We start from the raw sequence: 18,944 nt of genomic DNA on the forward strand, positions 1-18,944 counted from the left end.
GTTCCCCTGCTGTATGGGGCATTTTTTCAGCGGATTATCTCTGTTTCATTCTGCTTCGTTCTGGCACAAAGCCTGCAAAAGTCATTTGACAAACCTAAGCTCTCTGCAGATCCAGATCATCCATCTCTCGCCGCTCCCAAGACGCCAGCGATTCCCGCGGCGTCCACCTGCTCGGAGCTGGCTGCCTTGGGGACGTGGGCATTTGTCAGGTTTGCTTTTTTCCCCTTCTCATTGCTTTGTCAGTCATACCCCCTAGAAAAGGAACTGTGAGTTGCTAGGAGAAGGTGAATCAAAATGTGTTCAACTTTGGGAAGTGAAGTGTGTGATGGAGATGGGATTTTTAAACATCTACTGACAGTCTTCATGGTGGCAAGGAGGGGGTGTATTTCTCACAAGCTTCTGGCTTCTGCGCTTGCAGATTTCCCATTGAGAGGGAAGTTAACTTTGATTTTGCAGGTGCAAGAGAAAACAAGTTTCTGTGGCTTCCTTCCGATTTTACACTGTCTTTTCCTTTTTTAAAATAAATTTTGTTCAGCTGCTACGCACAGCCCTGGCAGGTACCCAGCCCCCTTTGTGTTTCTTTGTTGAGTCAACAATAAATCCAGCCAGAGGAGAACAGCTTAATGGTCTGTAGTAATCATCCATCCAAACTCCTGGCTACAATCTTCATCTCTCCAGCCTGTGTAGCTCCTTTCCTCCCAAAGGGGAACCATTTGTGTGTGTGGTGCATTGCCAGAGGGTCCTTGTGCCTTGGTGAGTGTTCAAGGCTAGGCTGAATGAAGCTTAGAACAGCCTGGTCTAGTGGAAAGTGTCCCTGCTTGCAGCAGGGGGCTGGAATGGGATGATCTTTAAGTGTCCTTCCACCCCAAACCACTCTGATTGTTGATCACAAGTAGTGCAGGTGATGTTGGTGCAGCATAAAATGGCTGGGACCCCTGGGATCCCCACATCCTTGGTGAAGTGTGTGCCTAACATGTCCCCTTTTGGAAAGTCAGGAGAACCTTCAATTGGGATGTAATACCTTTTTCCAGGCTAAAATATAATCTGCTCAGTTCCAGATAAATGGGTTTCACTTTGATGCTGCAGGTCTTGTGCGTTATTGCTGTGTTGATAAGATTAATGATGTTGTCATGGTCATCTTAGTGGTGTTTCACTGAAATGCCTCCTTTTCAGGTTGAGTAGCAATGTGGGAATCTCTCCCTTCATGTTTTAATTTTTTTTCCTGACTTTCCTATTAGCAAGATAAGCATTGAGGTGTGATTCCCAGCGCTGAGACCAGAAGGTCTGTTCAAAGAATTCAAAACCTCATGGTTCCTGAAGGGTATTTAATATTTTGGGGCTGCACCAAACCACTCAGAATAAGCTGCAAGGAACAAAAGCTTCTGAGAAGTGTACTTATTCATTACTGTGTACAGTCATACATTATAAAGTTTAATACTTGCTTGCAGACTGGGTGACAGGGACTCCATTTGCGCTGTGTTTGCCTCTTAATCATTATGATAATTTTTTATACATCATCTCTAAAAGGCAGATTAATTCCAAGCATGACAAAACCTCCCATGGCCTTGCTGCTGAGATCTGCCCAATAAAAGCAGCACTGGGTTTATTTTAATTTTTTTTTTTGAGGCAAAGTTCTTATTTACCTATTATCAAGCCATGCAATTACTTAAAGACATTATTCTTCTGCTCAGTGATGAAATAAGCCCTGAAGTCACACCAGTGAGGTCACCCAGGTACCTGCAAACACGGTGCCTGAGCGTAGCTAGTTTGCTGCTTGCAGCTGGTGCTGTGCCCTGGAAACAGCACTCATGTAGAGTGAGATACATATATATATATATATATTTATATATCTCACTCATCATTAGTGAGATGCTGTTTGGCTGGGGCAGTTCCCAGCCAGGGTGTGTGGCATGCTGAGGCTGTGCTGCTCTCAGCATCACGGAAATCCTGAAGTGAGCCATGTCTCTCCGGTCAGCACACGGGCAGGAGCAGGGCAGACATCCTGACAGAGACCAGACAGCGCTGCTTCGTTCACAGCACACTTCTTGTGAACTGCAAGAATTCATTTTCCCTTTCGGGGCCCCTGAGCTTGAGTTTCAAAACGAGAACCATATTTTGAGCTCTTTGTTCCGATAGAAAGTCAGCTCCTCATCCCTGCTGAAACCCTCTCAGTGCTGCAAAGCTGTAAGAATAAGCCAGGCTCCAGCTCATGCCTTAAATGTCATGTTTTGTGTTTTCCAGATTGGCTCTTTTGGTGGGTCCTGTGCCCCATGCAGGCTGTGGCTGAGCAGGGGAGGTCCTGCAGCCCTGTCACACTGTGCTGAGTGTGGCTGCTCTCCCTGCACAACTCCTTCAGCTCATTTCGTGTGAGATCTCTCTCTTCCAAGTGAGTAAACCGCAGATGCAACTTCCTGCAAAATTACCAACTTTTACGGAACACTTATGGCTCCCTGCATGGTCTCCTCCTCCGCTCCCACTGTGCTGCTGCTTTTCTGAAGGCAAATTAAACAGATCTATTCCAATCTGACTGAAGCCATTGAGTTACTTAAACAGATTGACCTGACTTGGACTTATCAATTTCTTTAATGAGGTGTCCCCTGCAACTTCTGCTTGGCTTTTTGCCATCCTTCTCATTAAAAAATTTATTTTGGAATCTCTTTTTTCCAGGTGGAGTCATTGCCAAATAGTTGGCTGGGTATATGCCTGACCCTTACCCCCTAATAATGCTTTAATTTTCATTTTTAAATCTAGCAAAGGCACTGTGAAATTACCTTGCTTATAGATGTATGATTTGGAAAATGTTTTAACACTAAGTGAGGAGCAGCAGTGAAGAGGGTGCTTCTTCCCTCTGGCTCCATGGAAATAATCCTGCATAACAGTAAGAGTTTCACAATTAAAATGCTGGTTTTTGCAGCCTGGGTGAGATGTCTTTTTATGGTCACCTTTTAAAACAACAACAGTGACAGATTCCACCCAGGCTGGAGGGATAATGATTTCCCATTGAAACTTTATGAAATGGAACCTTCAGGATCAAATGGTGGATCACCTACACCCAAAGTGCAGGGGGAAAAATAAAAATCATTGTTGATTTGTAGAAAAGCTGGTGTGCTTCTTTGGGATGAGTATGCATCAAAAATGGTTGGATTAATCCAGATTTACTCCAATAAAACTGTATTCTGTCCTTGAGCATCCCCCCCAGGCACATCATCCTTGATGCTGATGGTCCTTCCCCTAAAGCTGTTAAATTGGCTGATGTTTCGTGATTGTTTTGGTCTTTTCCTTGAGCCATTAAGATCATTTATGTATTGTACATCAGTCAAGGCCAGATCCTCCACGTGTGCATGAGGTCACAGCTGTTTGAAGGCCTTACTCAGGCCACAAGGACAATGCCTGTTTTGTACTCCAGATCCTTCAACTCGAAGGATCAACTTCACCCAAAAGTACTTCCCAAGTTCTTCCTCCTCTTCAAAAAAAGTAACAAGCTGTGACCTGTCTTCTTTCAGGTCACAGATTATTAATCCTTCAGGTGTAACCTTGACCAGGGCCCCCGGTGGTGGGAAGGGAGGATGTTGAGTTTTCTCAACAAAACTTTCTGCAGCCCATCTTGTCCATGTATGTTGAGCACAAGACATACAATGTGGGAACTCCAAGGAAGCACAGGCAGAGAGAGAAATGAGTGATTTTTGGGTGCCTGCTGTATGCAGCCATGAGGTATAGGGCAAATGCTCACTCTTCCAAGGTGCAGTGTGCACGGACATCACACCAGGGAACATTACCACTGCTACTGCTGCTTTAGGTTTTTATTTTTTACTTTTAAGACAAAGTCTCTGTAGAGTTTAGGTGCCAGTGTGGGAAGAGAGCTACTGACCAGAAGGTGTTTGATGCACAAGTTTGCACCGAGGCATCTTCTTGTTGTTGTCTCTCTGACTCTTTCCCAGAGCAGAGTCCAGAGTTCCATCTGAGCTGACCAGGTTTAGCAGGAACTGGTTTTGCCTTCATCTTCTGCATGTTCTGTCTGTCTTAGTGGGGGCAGGTTCCCAGCTCCACTGAAGTGGTCTGTTCTTTCATCCTGGTAGAAATAAATCCAACTCATGCAAAGTTGCTGCAGAAGAAAAGCCTTCTGCCCTGGCCAATAAACCACTTCTGCTCCTGTCTCTCCTGCTTCAGCCAGCCAGCCTTGCTGCTGACAGTATTTTCATCTCAAATGCACAGTTAGAAAAGCAGGGCAGGGAAACCCAAGATATATCTTGGGAAATAGCTACCTTCTATGCAGAACTACATCTCATTCCCAGACAGAGAGAGGAGGAGGAGGGTGTGTGGCTGTGGGCCCTGGAGTCCAGTGGGATGCAGGGAAGTGGGGGCATCCCAGTGGCATTAGTGAGGACGCTGTTTCAGATCCCAGCAGCGTGCTCCAGCCTCCTGGCTGCAGTCACAGTCACAGTATTTACTACTGACTGCTACTGGATTTTTACAAAACTGATTCAGCAGGGCATCTGCACTATTTAAGGGAGTGGGGAATGACCGTGTGGTTACAAAGTTAGATGTGTGCATAAGTGTCTTGCTGAACTGGTATTAATTTAGAGAAAATAAATAGATACTTCCTGGCTTGAGTCTGGGGCCAGCATGTGCAACCTGGTTAGATTTAGGGTGTTTCAGTTCTGAGTGCCTAACTTAAGATACCTCAACACACAAGTTAATAAAAAAAAAACATGAACACCCACAAGAAAAGCAGAGCCTTAATGGCACTGAACCATATCCAACACTCGTTTACAGAGGGATTTCCAAGGTGTGCAGTCCAAGCAGTTGGATAGTGAATGTAAAGATGTCCAGAGGACCATGTATATTGCATTTGCAGAAGTATTGTTGAGCTGTGGTCAGAATGACCACAGATAGACCCGATGTGACTCAAATAATCAGGTAATAGTCTGCATGGAAGCCACAAGAGTTTGGAGAAGGTGTTTTTTTGTGTGTGCCCAGTGGGCCTGATCCCACATTCCTGTGCTGGTTCTGAGGAACTGACCATTAAAATCAAGGAGGTTTTTGACTGACTAAGGAGTTAGACTGTATTGCTGTGGATTTTAGTTCCTTCCATTCATTTTCCTTTGATTATCAGTACAATGCTTTATTTTTGCACAGTGTAGTATTTTATTAAAGGCACATTTGTAGCTAATAATATTTATGAAGAGGCAGCTTTGACTGAAACTGCATCTGAATGTCACTTGAATAATGAATGGGAATGCCATATAGCCATTAAAATTTCAACAATGATAACTGTATGTCTGTTAGAGTCCCCTTTTTGATGGATATGGCCAGCAGCCATTAAAATACAGTGAGAATCCTTGTTCACAGTCCCATAATGGGTGATAATAACACTCTTGATAAGAATTTGCAGCTTAAGATACCAATTTTACAAAAGGGATTTATTGCAGCTAACAGCAGCTCTGAAGATGAAAATGTAACCATCATTCAGTTCTACTTTTACCTTTTTTTTTTTTTTTTTTTTTAAGTCTCATGTATGTAAAGAAAGGATTTTACTTCCCCATCACTCTCTGGAGTTGGTTTCCTGCTGGCCCTTATTAAAACTTTCTCACTTTTTGAATATAAAATGTTAGCCAAAATCCCCACTGGTTTAAAAGAAAAGAAAACCAAACTTCTCATCCTATTTTTAACACAGAGGGTTTGTAGAATTTAGAAATAGATGTGGCCTACTGTGTCATCCAGTCAATTTTCTACACCCCTCCATTATTTCTTGCAAGCCTTCATGTTTCTGGGCTTTTTAATGTTTATAGATGCATTGCTGCTGCAGCTGTTCTCCAGCTCGGTGACGTGTGGATGTCACTAGGCTCTAACAAGGAGACTCATGTGGCACTTTGAAGTTGGAGGAAAATAGGGAAAAATCTTCTTAATAGAATCTATCCCAGAAAGTGACTTTGCTTAGCTTACAGTAAATAGGGGGTGCTTCAAAAAGTGTATTAACTGTAGGGTAACTGTTTTCTTGGACCTACAAAGCTGATGCAAGAGGCAGTGTAGTACAGTGGCTGAGATGACTGACAAGTTTTTATTCTGTTTTTTGACCTTCAAAAAGTCACTTAATCAAGCTTTTCCTTTACCCCCTCATCCCTTCTGCAGAGCAGGGTTTATCTGAGCAGAAAGTGCTTACTAAGCATCAATTGAACACCTACTGTGCCAGGACCCTGAGCTTTATCTCTCAAGCCTGGTCAAATCCAAAATAATAGGTTGGTCTTCTGAAGAAATAGGTTGTTGAAAGAATCATGTAGGCTTGGGTTTTCGACTGGTACAAAAAACTGGATTTCTTAAGGATTTGGCAAACTGAGTTTAGCTTTCCTTCTATAATTATGGATATAGTTTGTTGACTTTGCTGATTCTTTACCTCCATTCCTGTGTTCAGTTCCGATCTGGCAGCAGGAGCTGGAAGGCTCACATCCTTCTGCATTAAACAGGGTGCAATGCCTAGTTATTATAATGATTAAATTTGGTGATTAAGTGATCTGTAATTGTGTGTAAGCTCAGACATCCCAAGATATTCCTCAAAGCCATGGTGGCTGATCATCTGGTCAGGGTTGGGGTGTCACTGTGTTGATTAAATCTTACTTTAAGGAGAAGCTGGTTCACATCTCTGCAAACACTTAAAGCTCTGTGGAATTTTGCTACATTTCTCTTTGCTGAGCAATACGTGAAAGTACATCAAGTGCAAGGCTAGATAAGTAATAAATGTCAAGAAAGTATCGATAGAAGGATGTATTTGTAAAATAAATTAATGGCTCCTTGTTTAATTTAAGAAGACAGAAAAATATCACATTCATGATAAATTTCTGAAGTACAAAAAAAAAGAGAAAATAAATATATGCCAGTATTATAACTTCCTCTTCATGGCTAAAGCTATGGCATTTTTAAAGCCAGGAATGAAGCAATTTTAGGTATGATTCAATTGAAATTTCTGCCTTTCTCTGTCCTCTTGGAATAAATCAGCCATGCATTTTAAATTTTCCTCCTTTCATATGCTATGGGATATTGATAAAAAATGATAATAACAAAAAAGCAATGCCTTTTATAGCAAAGAAAAGGCAGTCTGGTAGTCAAATGTTTTTCAAGCTTGGTGCAACTTGGACTGAAAGACTGGAATATCACCTAGTAATAAGTTTGTGGAGATGAAATCCACTTGGATAATAAGTACAGAGCTATGCAACTTGACAGGCTGAGTCCTAAAGGGCAGCAGTCTTGGATCCAATAGTCTCTCTCATTTTGAATAATTGCTGTGCAACACACAATCAAACATTTATTGCTGAGTACAGGTGCATTTGCTCTCCCTGGTGACCCTCTATAAGCAAATGTGCAAGACGATTTTATTACCAGGAATGCAATTCACACAAACTGTTTGCTTTAGAGAATTAAATAAACCCAGACAAAGGACAGTCAATACTGTTGTTTTACCTTCTTGCATTTAAATGTCGCCTCCTGCATGGTTCAATAGCAAGCTGGAAGACAGAGAGGTTCTGTGTAATGATTCATGTGAAGAAATTTACCTTTGAGGAAAAGGCACAAGAGCACCAAAATCAAGGGGTTACTTTGCTGTGGACAAATTTAGAGTATCAGCTTCATCTGAGGCTGCTGTGATTGATGACTAGTGAGAATTCGGTTGACTGGAGAAATCTTGGATAAAAAATTTGTTTCCAAACTAGAATGGCCGAGCAGTGGCAAAGCTTTGATTTTTCTGCCAATGCAGCATTTGAAGAGTGAAACCATATTTGTGGCTGTGGTTGAAAGAGCTTCTAGGAGACATTTGAATCCATGCCATGAATTTTTGGACTAGGAGCATTTTTCAGTGCAAGGGAAAATGACATCTCGGAGCAGCACTTGCCTGGGGAGGGGCTGTGATCAGTCCTGCCTTTGGGCAGAGCCTTCCCTGAGACCAGTAATTCTTCAGTGCAATTAAAAATAAAGGCATCTGGTGCCTGGCTTGTAGTGATGACAACACATTACAGGGCTGTGGAGGGACATTAGGAGCCATTTAAAGTGCCAATTAGTGCCTTAGTCGTTATTCTACTGTATTTGTGCAGTGTTGACTATCTCTTGCTAGGACAAAATTAGACCAAGCAGAGTCAGAAAGGTTCACACCTTTGGTCTTCTCCTTTCTATCAGCTTATGAGCACAAGAGGGCTAAGGCATCCCAAGCCTTTGTTGTCTTCATAAACCCCTGAGAACTCCATTGAGAGGTACAGATCCAACACAACACCCAGGATTCTCAAACCTTGTAATTGCTTGCATTCAGATACAGGCTGGTGTTCTCTCCCCCAGCACTGTGTTTTGTACAGTGATAAGTTAAAGAGAAGCACTAGAAAAAATATCTTGGACATGACTGATAGCACCTCATGGAAGCAAGAGTAAATACTGAAATGCTGATTTATCTTTCCAAGACCAGCAGCTGGGCTTTTTATGAGACTTGAACTAAGGAATATAAACACTGGGTGACAGCCACAGTAGGACTGACTACTCAGACTGTACCTCCAGTCTATCCAGTTATTAAGAGCCAGCACAGAGCAGTGCAGAGAAGCCATCAGAACATTGCACAAGTCCTCAGCTGTTGCAGATCTGTTTGTGGGGCAGGGATGAGATCTCCTAGGGCTCAATCCCAGCCAGTATTCTGGTGTGCTCATCCTCTGCAGGGCTCAGCCCCATGGAGCACAAGCATCACAGGCATGGGATGAAAACCATCATGGACCATTTTCTGTGCGTCTAACCCTGGATTTGGAGCAACAGGTGTTGTCCCAAGCAAAGATAGGTGGAAGGAGATGTGTCTTCTCAGCACTCTTGAGAGTGTGTGATCTGGCAGAGGGGTCTTCTCTGCCAAAATTTGCTTTATAATCATTTGTGAGGTAAATAAACTGCAGGTGTCACAGCCAAATTAAATGGAAGCTATGGCAAAGCTGGTCAAGGGCGCTTTCTCCTTCAAAAACTCATGTAATGGGTGACCCAGACTTTTAAGACAAAATATTTGGCAAGTGAGTTCAAACAGAAGAAATTGTCTTATTCACTCAAAAGCTCGTTCTTCTTGCCAACTCAGTAATGTGCTGTTGGGACAGGTAGAAAGGGCTGCTTTCCAAAAATAAGCAGATATTATGCAACAAGCTTAGTTATATTAATAAGTGAAAAAGGGATGTACTAGTCATTATCTGCTTTCAAATCCAAGTAGACAGTCTTACTGATGATTACTGATTATTTTTTTATTCTTACAAAGAGAAATGTTTGAGGGAAGGCAGAACTCAGTCTTTAGCATTCTTTTTATTCCACATTGTAGCTTGGTAATTGATGAAAGATGTTCCATGTGTTGAACACGTTACTTGAAACTTTTCTGTTGGCTTAGTGATCTGAACTAGGTCTGACAAGTTACATCAAGAGTCCTTCACAGGACACTCCCTCTAGCAAGAGTAATACCCTTCTTGCAGGACCTGCTCTGGAGTTCTCGTTGAAGTGAATGGACTTGATGTGGATAGACAACATTTCTCTGTTCTGTTATTTTGGGGGTTTTGTCCCGATTCTGTTGAATATAGGAGCTGTCCTGCATGCAATGTCCACTGTTATAAATAGGAGCAGTACTAAAATTCATCCTTAATTGTTTTTAAAGAAGGATTTTGGATAAAACAGCTGGTGGAAATCATTTGAAAGACTCAGCTGGCTTTGCGTGAAGTTGGAGCAGGCTCAAAATACACTGACAAGCCCAGCAGTGAAAAAAATCTCTTGTCAGCTGATGTATCTCCTTCCCCTGCACTCTGGGTTATTCTCACTGTCTCTCCTTAGGCACTGAATTACAGTGTCTACATTGGGAGCCCAGTAAATGGGAATGCAGGTCTGTTGGGTTTGCCTGGCAAGCTTTTGGCAGTGGGGGGACCACAGAGGTGGCTTCTGTGAGAAGCTTCTGGATGCTTCCCCCTATGTCCAGCTGAGCCAGTGCCAACTGGCTCTAAGATGGACCAAGTCCATCTGCAATGCTGGTAGTGCCTCTGGGATAATGTGTATAAGGGGGGAAAAGTTCTGAGCAGCAGGCAGAGGAGAGTGGAGGGAGCATGTGAGAGCAGCATCTCTGCAGGCACTGAGGTCCTGGAGGATTGTACCCTGTGGAAGGGTCCCATGCTGGGGCAGTTCATGCAGAACTGCAGTCCATGGGAAGGACTCACATTGGAGAAGCCTGTGGAGGTTTGGATCCCTGAGGAGGAGGGAGCAGCAGAGATAAGATGTAGTGACCACAGCCCACATTCCCTGTCTCCCTGCTGCTGGTGGGGTAGTAGGAAGAGAAATCAGGAGTGAAATTGAGCCTCAGAATAAGGGAGGAATGGGGGGAAGATGTTTTAAGATTTGGTTTTATTTCTCATTGTCCTGTTCTGTTTCCCAAACTCAGTCTGTTTTGCCTGTGATGGTAACTAGTGAGTGATCTCTCCCTGCCCTTATTTCAGCCCACAAGTTTTTCATTATATTTTTCTCCCCTGTCCAGCTTAGGAGGGGAGTGACAGAGTGGCTTTGGTGGGCACCTGGCATCCAGCCAGGGTCAACCCAGCACAGTGAGTAGCAGACACATTACTTTGGGTGGCTATCTTATGTGACTCCCCACATTTCCAGTGGTGGGAGTCTCTGCACTGTGATCTCTCAGGGGAAGAATTGAACTCCAAAATTACCAGTGTGCATTGAAAGTGTGAGCTTGAGGCTTCTGTCTCAGAGATGGGCTGGAATTGCACATCCTGGCTCTTACCCTGGGTGCTCATGGGCAGTGACCCAACAGCTTAAACATCTCCATTCACCTGCTCCACCATCACAAGGACACTTACATTACCCTGTGTAGGACTACTTCTCTCTGCACGAGCAGCCTGCTGTTAATATCACACTAAGCACCCAGATTCATGTCTTTGCAACCTCAGTGGCTTAAAAGGGGTTGTGCAAATGTGAATAGCTGCATGTGTTTACTCTGACCCAGGGAAAGGCAGTATGTGAAATTTGGACTTGTATGGCCGTACATAGCTAGAGGAAAACAAACAAGAAACAAGTTGGTAATATGTTCCCGTGTCACACTCAAATGCTCTTGAATAGGGTGGGTGACAATAGCATGGTGTCTTCTAGATGCAGGTGGAGGCAGCAGATAACTGTGGTGACTGGTGCCAGGCGAACCAGCTCCTGCTGCCAGGGCCCAGCATGGAGCCCTGTGGCTCCTTCGCAGGCATCACCGTGGGTCACGGAATCGCTGCCAGGGAACCAGCTGGTAGCTCTCTGCAGCTTTCTTTATCCCATGAAGAGTTTCAAATGCTGCCCCCTGTTCCTTGTTTTTTAACATGACATTGAAGGACTTTCACTTTCCCCACCCAGTTTTTTTTAAGGCTCTCCTTGCCTCAGCATGTCATAGGTGACATCCCTGACACTGATTTCTGCACCACCAAGATTTTCATGGAATCATAGAGGCATTAAGGTTGGAAAAGACCTCTGGGATTATCAGGGTCAGATGTCTGTTTTTCTTGTCCAGAAAGCAATCCGTGGCAGGGCTGCCTGAAGCCCCCTCCTCCCACTGCAGGCACTGAGCCCTCACCCCACCCCAAGCGCCTGCTCCATTCTTCTGCCGAGGCATCAGGGATGGGGCACACCCGGACCCTGGGAACAGCCTCCCTGCTCAGCTGCCCTTGCCAAGCAGAGCTGCAATCTGGCCTCAGTTCCTGAAGCAAAAGGCAGCTGAAGCAGCTCAGTGTTCCCCTCTCCAGAGACCGGCTGCTCTCACCTGGCGCCTCGCAGCTAATCATGGTGACAGCAACCATTGTTTGTTTTCCTCCATCCTTGTCTTCCTTATTTTATGGAAAATTAGAGCAGGCAGGCAAGCCATCCATCAGCCTATAAATGCTGCAGAGTCTTTTGGCTTTGTGCTAAATAATTGTGCATTTTATTGCTATTTACACATTTATTTTCTGAGGCAATAAAATACAAACTGCAGTGCTCAAGACTTTATATTTTGCATCTGTATCGCAGCAGCCGCACAGGCTTCAGCAGCAGCACGCAGCCTGCCTCCATAAATTCACTTTCTTATTTTAGTAGGTCTAACATTTATTTATAATTAATGTCAGAGACCTTACACAGGAATGCCAATTATTGATTTTTTTTCCTTTTTTAAGAAAAAGAAATTACTTTTTTTTCTTATTACTGCCATAGCAGCACAATCAAATTGCAGAGGCTAATCTTGTCCACAACAGTGGAAGAAAAGGCTCTTAAAAACTGAGTTGGTGGTAAAGTTATAAAAAGCATTGTGCAACCCCTTAACTCTGGAGTTTGTATATATGGAGAACGTTGTGTGGGGGGCAGGGGACAGTGATTTAAATCAGCAGCTCTGCTGGTGTCAGTGAAGGTGTGTGGGAATGGGAAAGATCTACAGCAGGAGCCATTGTAACCACTGCAAAATGAGAGCCCTTGGAAGTGGCAGGGGTGCTCAGTGTCCCGTGCAGCTGGGGATGGGGGCACCCAGGGTCTGGGGTGGATCCCCAAACTCCATTGCTGTGATTGAGGAGTGAGAGCTGTGCCTGCAGGTTTGCACTGCCAGCAGTGCCCGTGGGGTTCAGCACTTCCCATACAATGACAGTGCATGGAATGCAGCTCCACTTGCCACAAGCACGTGCATGAGGATGTGAACTGGACCAAGGAAGCCTTGGAATGTATTTTTATGGTTTGACTCTCTCATTACCTGCTTAGTGCTAAGATATCTACCCATGCATTTGAAAACTAAATGGCCCTTACCAGTAGCCCTTGCACAGCTGTGCTTCTCCTCCAGTCCAGCTATGCCAGGAAATCTGCTGAGGGAGGCATCAGACTTGGCAAGGAGTGATGGGAACAGCAGCCAACTCCATCTTAAACTAATTTTTACCCCTGTCAGGGATGGCTGCCTATCAAGTGTTCAGAGGCTGAAACACAGCCCTGAAAAAGCTGCAGGTTGGAGGTGTGAAGGGGCTGCAGAGTAATGTGTATCGTGTCTGCTGCTGCACCAGCTTCCAATTCCCAATGATTTACCTTCAAAATGCTGAGCAGCTGTGGCAAAGGGAAGAAGTGGAGTTAGGAGCAGAGTTGGGACCTAGGGATGGATATTACATTTCTACCTCAAGCTCTGCAAAGGTGAGAATAAAATGGGTGCTTGCAGGCTCACTCACCCCTTCCACATCTACAAAGCAGAGCTGGCAACAGCATGTCTTGTGTATGGTGGTATTTTTGGAGGGGTTAAAGAAAGGGCTTGTCATGAACAGTGGCCATGGGGGTTGAATAACCCACTTGTCTTGTGCCAGCTTTGCCTCCAAGGGGTTCTCCTCCCACAGCAAGTGAACCTCAGTGGGTCAGGAAATAAAAACAGAGGTGATCAGTCCATTTCTTTGACACCTTCCCAAAGAGCTTTGAAAACAGTAAGGAAGCCCTGTGTCAGCTGAGAGGGTTGTGATGTCTGTGCATGAATGTGGCAAGAGATGCTGTCAGAGCAAAGCTGGATGTTGCTGAAAACAGGGGTGAGCTGTGTGATTCAGTCTGAGGAGTAGCAAACCAAACCTGAAGGATTCTGGTCTGCCTTCCTGGGGGCATTGAGTGGCAAAAGTTGTGGAAAATGGTGAGGTGTGGATTCTTAGCATCTCTGGAAACTCATAGCTCAAACATCTCATGTGGAGTACCTCAAATGGAAGCAGTGAGTGCTTTGGCTGTTACTTGTTTGTCATTGCACAGCCACAAATGCAACCTGAATTTCGTCACTTAAAGTCTGGCTTTTTTTTTATTATTATTATTTTTGTCTAGCACAATTAGGGATTTTCTTTATTTGCTTGCTAATCAGGAAGACAGCTCTAATTTCATTTCTTAATTAGCTTGGTATTTCTACACTCATCCAAGGATGTCTGGCCAACTTGAAGTAACCTGCAACTCCTGCCAAACCAAAGGCTTTGCACACCAGGACGGGATAGCCTGGGGACAGGAGAACATGTGCTTTCACAGAGCTGTATTGTCTGGGCTTGGGACAGGTATCCCCCACAGGAACCCCATCTTGCACAGGGGGAATGTTGCTGACAGGCATCTGGACATAAAGGAGATTTATTCTTGCCCAGTGTCACTGGTGGGGCTTCAAAGACTTCTTCATCTGCTCTGTCTGCTGTGACAGTGCTGGGGAGCTTGGCCACCAAATGTGCAGCTCACCTCTGTGGATTTTGTAAAGTTGTTTCTGAAAGCTAATCCTGTTTTCATTCTGCTTGTGTTGAACAAGTTGAGCATTAAATCGTGCTTCACCCCATGGATGCTATTGCAGACCCAGCCCTACTTTTTTGGGTTGGAGAAGGCACCAAAACCATCCAAGGGCCTGCAGGAATGGGACAAGGGGTAATGGTTTTAAACTAAAGGTGTTTAGATTCAGACTAGTTATAAGGAAGAAATGTTTATGAGGAGGGTGGTGAAACGCTGGCAGAGGTTGTCGAGAGAGGTTGTAGATGCCCCATCCCTGGAAACATTCGAGGTTAGGTTGGATGGAGCTCTGAGGAAGCTGATCTTGCTGAAGATGTCCCTGCTTATTGCAGTGGAGTTGGACTAGGTGAGCTTTAAAGGTCCTTTTGAACCCAAACCATTCCATGATTCTAATAAAAGCTATGGGGAGGAAGAAGGGCAGTGTCTCTCTCATTTTTTATCCTTTACTATAGAAGAGGGGTTTTGTCTCAGAGAGAAGTTGGTTATTTCAGACCAGCAGAAGTTTGGACATCCCTGTGTGCCTCCCACCCTCCTTGCATGCAGCAGCATGACCCATATAAAGGTTAATTCCAGCAGTAAGCCCTGTCAGCAGGTCAGTAAACCTGCTCCCAGACCCTTCCTGCTCCCTGCTAATCCAGACAAATCCTCTTTCCGAGTACCTTCTCCTGTTTCTTCCATTACCTTGGAGTAAAAAGGTGAGGATGAAGGAAGGGAAGTTACAGAAATACACTTTTGCCACTTTGGTAGGTGCCTGAGAGCAAAATCAGTCTCCTTGAAGTGCAGGTGACTCCTGCTGTCTCTGTACAGATGTCTGTGTGCAGTCTGCCCACTCTACCTGCTCCTCCCACCATGACTGCCTGGACAATGCCATCCCAGGACTTCCACTGGCTTTCCCAGCACAGTCATTTAAATAAGGTTGAGCTTATTTCCCAGGCTGCCTGTATCTAAAATCAGGGGGACATTCCCTTCTGGGTTCATTTAGACAAGAAAAAAGGAGGCTGAGGGGAGACTTTCTCTGCAACTCCCTGAAAGGAGGCAGTAACCTGGTGGGGTTCAGTCTCTTTGCCCAAGTAACAAGAGATGGAATGAGAAGGAACAGCCTCATGCTCTGCTAGGGCATGTTTAGAGGCGTGTTTAGATTGGATATTAAGAAAAACTTCTTCACCACAAAGGCTGCCTAGAGAAGTAAGGAAATCACCATCCCTGAAAATGTTCAAACAACATATGGATGTGGCACCTGGGGACATGGTTTAATGATGGCTTGACAGTGCTGGGTTAACTGTTGGGCTCTGTGATCTCAGAGGTCTTTTCCAACCTGAGTGGTTCTGTGATTCTGCTGTGCAAGCCAGGGTGCAGCTTCAGCTCATTGACTCTGCAGAGGGATGCTCTGAGGTGATGCCAATGAGTTTGGTTTGTATTCAGGACCAAGAGGATTGCAGCATAGTGTTTAATCTGAAGGCTAGGCTTCTTTCAGTTTCTTCTTTCAGTCCTTTAAGACTATTAATTAAGATTTTGGGGAAGCACATTTTTTGCTGCTGTCTTATGATCTGGTACTGATAACGAGAGAGGCAAGAGAACTTCCTATACTGGTTGTTTGTGGGGAAGAAGTTACAAAGTCATCTATTAGTTATGTGTGACTGGTTGGTACTGCCTTCGCATGGGAGGAAACCTCTCAGTGCCTCACCCAGCTGAGCCTCCCACGAGTCTATGAACAAATGTCCAGGATTAAAGCCAAACCATCTCAGTTTCGGGTGTCAGCCAGGAACTGCCCCTCTCCGAGTGGCTCTGAGGGGTGAGCAGTCTGGTCCTTGGCTGGTAGCTCCATGAGCAGAAATGACTGCAGATATTTGTAGAGCTCAGGGAGGATCACTTTGCCTGCATATGCCGTGTGCTGTCACTGTGAGCCTCACTCTCGCACTTTCCTCGCTGAGGGAATGAGAGATGCACCAAATCTGCCATGCACATAAACCAGAGCAGGGGCAATGAAATTCAGAAGCAAGAAATACAGGAGGCTGCAAAATGAGAACAATTTCCATCAGCTGCAAGTTTGGAAATGTCTTGGCAGCAGTGATGCTGGGAGCTGGAAACTTGGAAACTTCAAAGATCTAGCAATCCAGTGAGGGACAGGAACCCCTGGTATCCATTCCATTTTCTTAAGGATGGAAACTCCCCAGCAATTGCCAAGTACTGGATCGTCCCCCTGTAGCTGAGTGTGACAACACTTCTGGGGATGGGAAATCACATCTCATTTTAGAGGAAATTAAAAACAATGGTGCCCTTCAGCCCATGCATCTCCTCCATAAGAAGTCATAGGTCAGTTCTCCTCTGGGAATGTCTAAGTTCTGTTTGTAATGACTTCCCTTTGGATGCAGTCATTATTTTTCAGCATTCACTTCTTATTTTTGAGCAAGAGAGGCGTAGTAGAAAAAGATTAAAAACTCATATTACCCTGTTTTAAACCAAGCCAAGCAGAACAGCGCATTTCCCAGAGTTTTGTGGTTTACATTTCCTTGCAAATCTTAGAGAGATTTTAATTAAAAGTTTCTTTTTCCTTTCCTTAATAAAAGCAAAACACAAATAAAAATCTTGTAGCTGCCACTTTTTTTTTGGACACAAATTGGTGGCTCATTTAAGGGAAAACCCAAAGCCCCAGGGCACTGCTGCCTGTGGTCACTGGGGATTGTTTTTAACAGTGTGCCCATTAAACTTGCCAGGAGCTTTTTTTGCTAGAGCAAGTGGTGACATTTTCATAAACTCCATTTTAAAAGTTACCAATTTTTCATCTGAGTGAGAGCAGGATCCCACATTCATCACAATACTCATATGCACAAAACCTTGCAATCCCAAAGAGAAGCTTCCCTGTCCCACTGAAAATGGAGGGATGATTTAGGTGGGGAAAGGATATTGCAGTGAGTGTGGGATCCTGTTCTCAGTGTTTGAATGGGAGCTGTGATCTTGAACCCAAGGACAGAATTTCGCTTTAGATGTTGCCCTACTGTGGGTTTTGGGCTGACAAAGGGCTCTTACAGTCATTTCAGGACAGTAACACTGAGGGTGAAGCTGAAGTTTCTGACATGCACCAAACCAGCCCATGCTGGACTGGTGTTTGTCTTTTGTTTAAGCAGCACAAGAAGTTGTTGGTTTTCTAATGTGTCACTATCTGGGAAGATGCTGGAAAGTACTACTGGGGAAAAGTCAGCAGCCAGGGCTTCCCCATCCTGACTCAACAATCAGGAGCCCAAAGGACAGAGATCTCCCTCCCCTCTGCCACTCTTTGTCACAGGTAAAAGGGTAAATTCAGGCTGATGTTTCCACAGCATCTAGCCTGCTACAGCTTGATTTCTAGGTAGCATGCTGGCAGCACTGCAGAAGGCAAGACCAAAACAATATTGAATTGGTCACCACTTTCTTGTGTTAAAATTTCTCCTTTTACAAAATAAATGATACCATTTTAGAATTGAAAATTTAAGTCCTCAATTAATTGAATCTTCCTCTGCTAATTATTTCTGTATGGCTAAGTGATACTTTGAATTTCTCTTTGAACAAGTGTCTTAGTTTAGGGCAAATTAGGAAGGAAAACTCCAAATGGGGATTTCCCCAGGGAAATGCCCCTCCCCACTAACTGGTCCGGGAAAAGAAAAAAATTCCTTAGAGAGAAGTGGAAAAAGCTGTTTATTTAACAGAAATTGAGTAATATTAAATAATAAAACCTCTTGCTGTTCGATGGGATGGCAAGTCTAGGAAGAAAAGTCCTTTTCATGTGGTGTAGCTCGGCTCGCTCAGGTTCTTATCAGTCCCTCCGGCGCTGGAAAGTGCCGAGGCCCAGGCCCCGGTGGGCCACAGGCGTGAGCTCCCGGGGTTTAGCTGGGTGTTCAGTCCAGAGCAGGCTTGCACAGATCCAAGAAAATTGGGAAAAAAAAGACAAACAAAGGTCTAGGGAACTCCTCTGCCTCAGCTAGCTAAAACTAACTAAAATCCAGAGAGAAACTCTGTCCCGCTGTCTGTCCGTGCTGCAGACACCACAGTCCAGGAGCGGGATGTGTGGGAGTGATGTTTTTCCTTAACACAAACTGCGCGCTTCTTCTTCCCCCTCTCTTGCTCTCAAAGCCAGTCTTAAAGGTGCAGAACTTAATATATAACATAAACCAGACGATTGGGGATACCAGTATCATAAAGTCACCCCAGGACAACAAGGAAGCCCTTAAATATTCAATGATTGCTGGCTACCTTAGCAGACTCCCTGTTTGTGTTTTAGCCACCTAAGTAAGGCAAGTGGAAAAGATGCCATAGTTGTGTGCATGTCTGTGTGTGTTTCTCCAGCATTCAATTATCAGCATCCAAAACCTCAGTATTACCATTTTTGATGCAGTTCAGGATGCCCAGCTGAGTGCTGTATGTGTAGCTCTGATGTATGCAAATCCATTTTGCATGCAGCTCTTGACATATTTTCATATTCAGGATTATGGGAAGCTTTTTGTGTGCCACTTTGATGTATGCTAATCTTTGTTTCTCTAAAAACACTTTAAAAAGTCCAGAGAAGTAGACAATATTTCTTCTTCACCAAAACCCTGTGTTTTTTCTGTAGCCAGGCCCTCACACAGCTCAGAGCAAAGCTTCCACCAGTGGTGTGCTGAAGGGCCAAATTCATGTGCTCTGCTCTGGGCAGCTGCTTGTATCCATCAGGTGTGAGACAACCTGAG

General features: G+C 44.4%; 1 protein-coding gene across 2 annotated transcripts in view; it reads left to right on the forward strand.

Annotated features, from left to right (window-relative positions):
- The window catches only part of ST3GAL1 (ST3 beta-galactoside alpha-2,3-sialyltransferase 1), a 77,288-nt gene that overhangs the window by 22,617 nt on the left and 35,727 nt on the right, over nucleotides 1-18,944 (forward strand). Inside the window, exons 1-2 of one of the 2 annotated variants that reach the window (XM_088063570.1) lie at nucleotides 125-209; nucleotides 2,242-2,386. The gene's annotated coding sequence lies outside the window, so the exon portion shown is untranslated. Of the gene's footprint in view, nucleotides 1-124; nucleotides 210-2,241; nucleotides 2,387-18,944 lie in introns of those variants that run through there. The other variant, XM_005516895.3, reaches the window with a different exon arrangement.

This window comes from Pseudopodoces humilis, chromosome 1 (assembly GCF_049639895.1).
Source record: "Pseudopodoces humilis isolate 2021_Gansu_Grassland_sample_001 chromosome 1, ASM4963989v1, whole genome shotgun sequence".
NCBI classification, from domain to species: Eukaryota; Metazoa; Chordata; class Aves; order Passeriformes; family Paridae; genus Pseudopodoces; species Pseudopodoces humilis.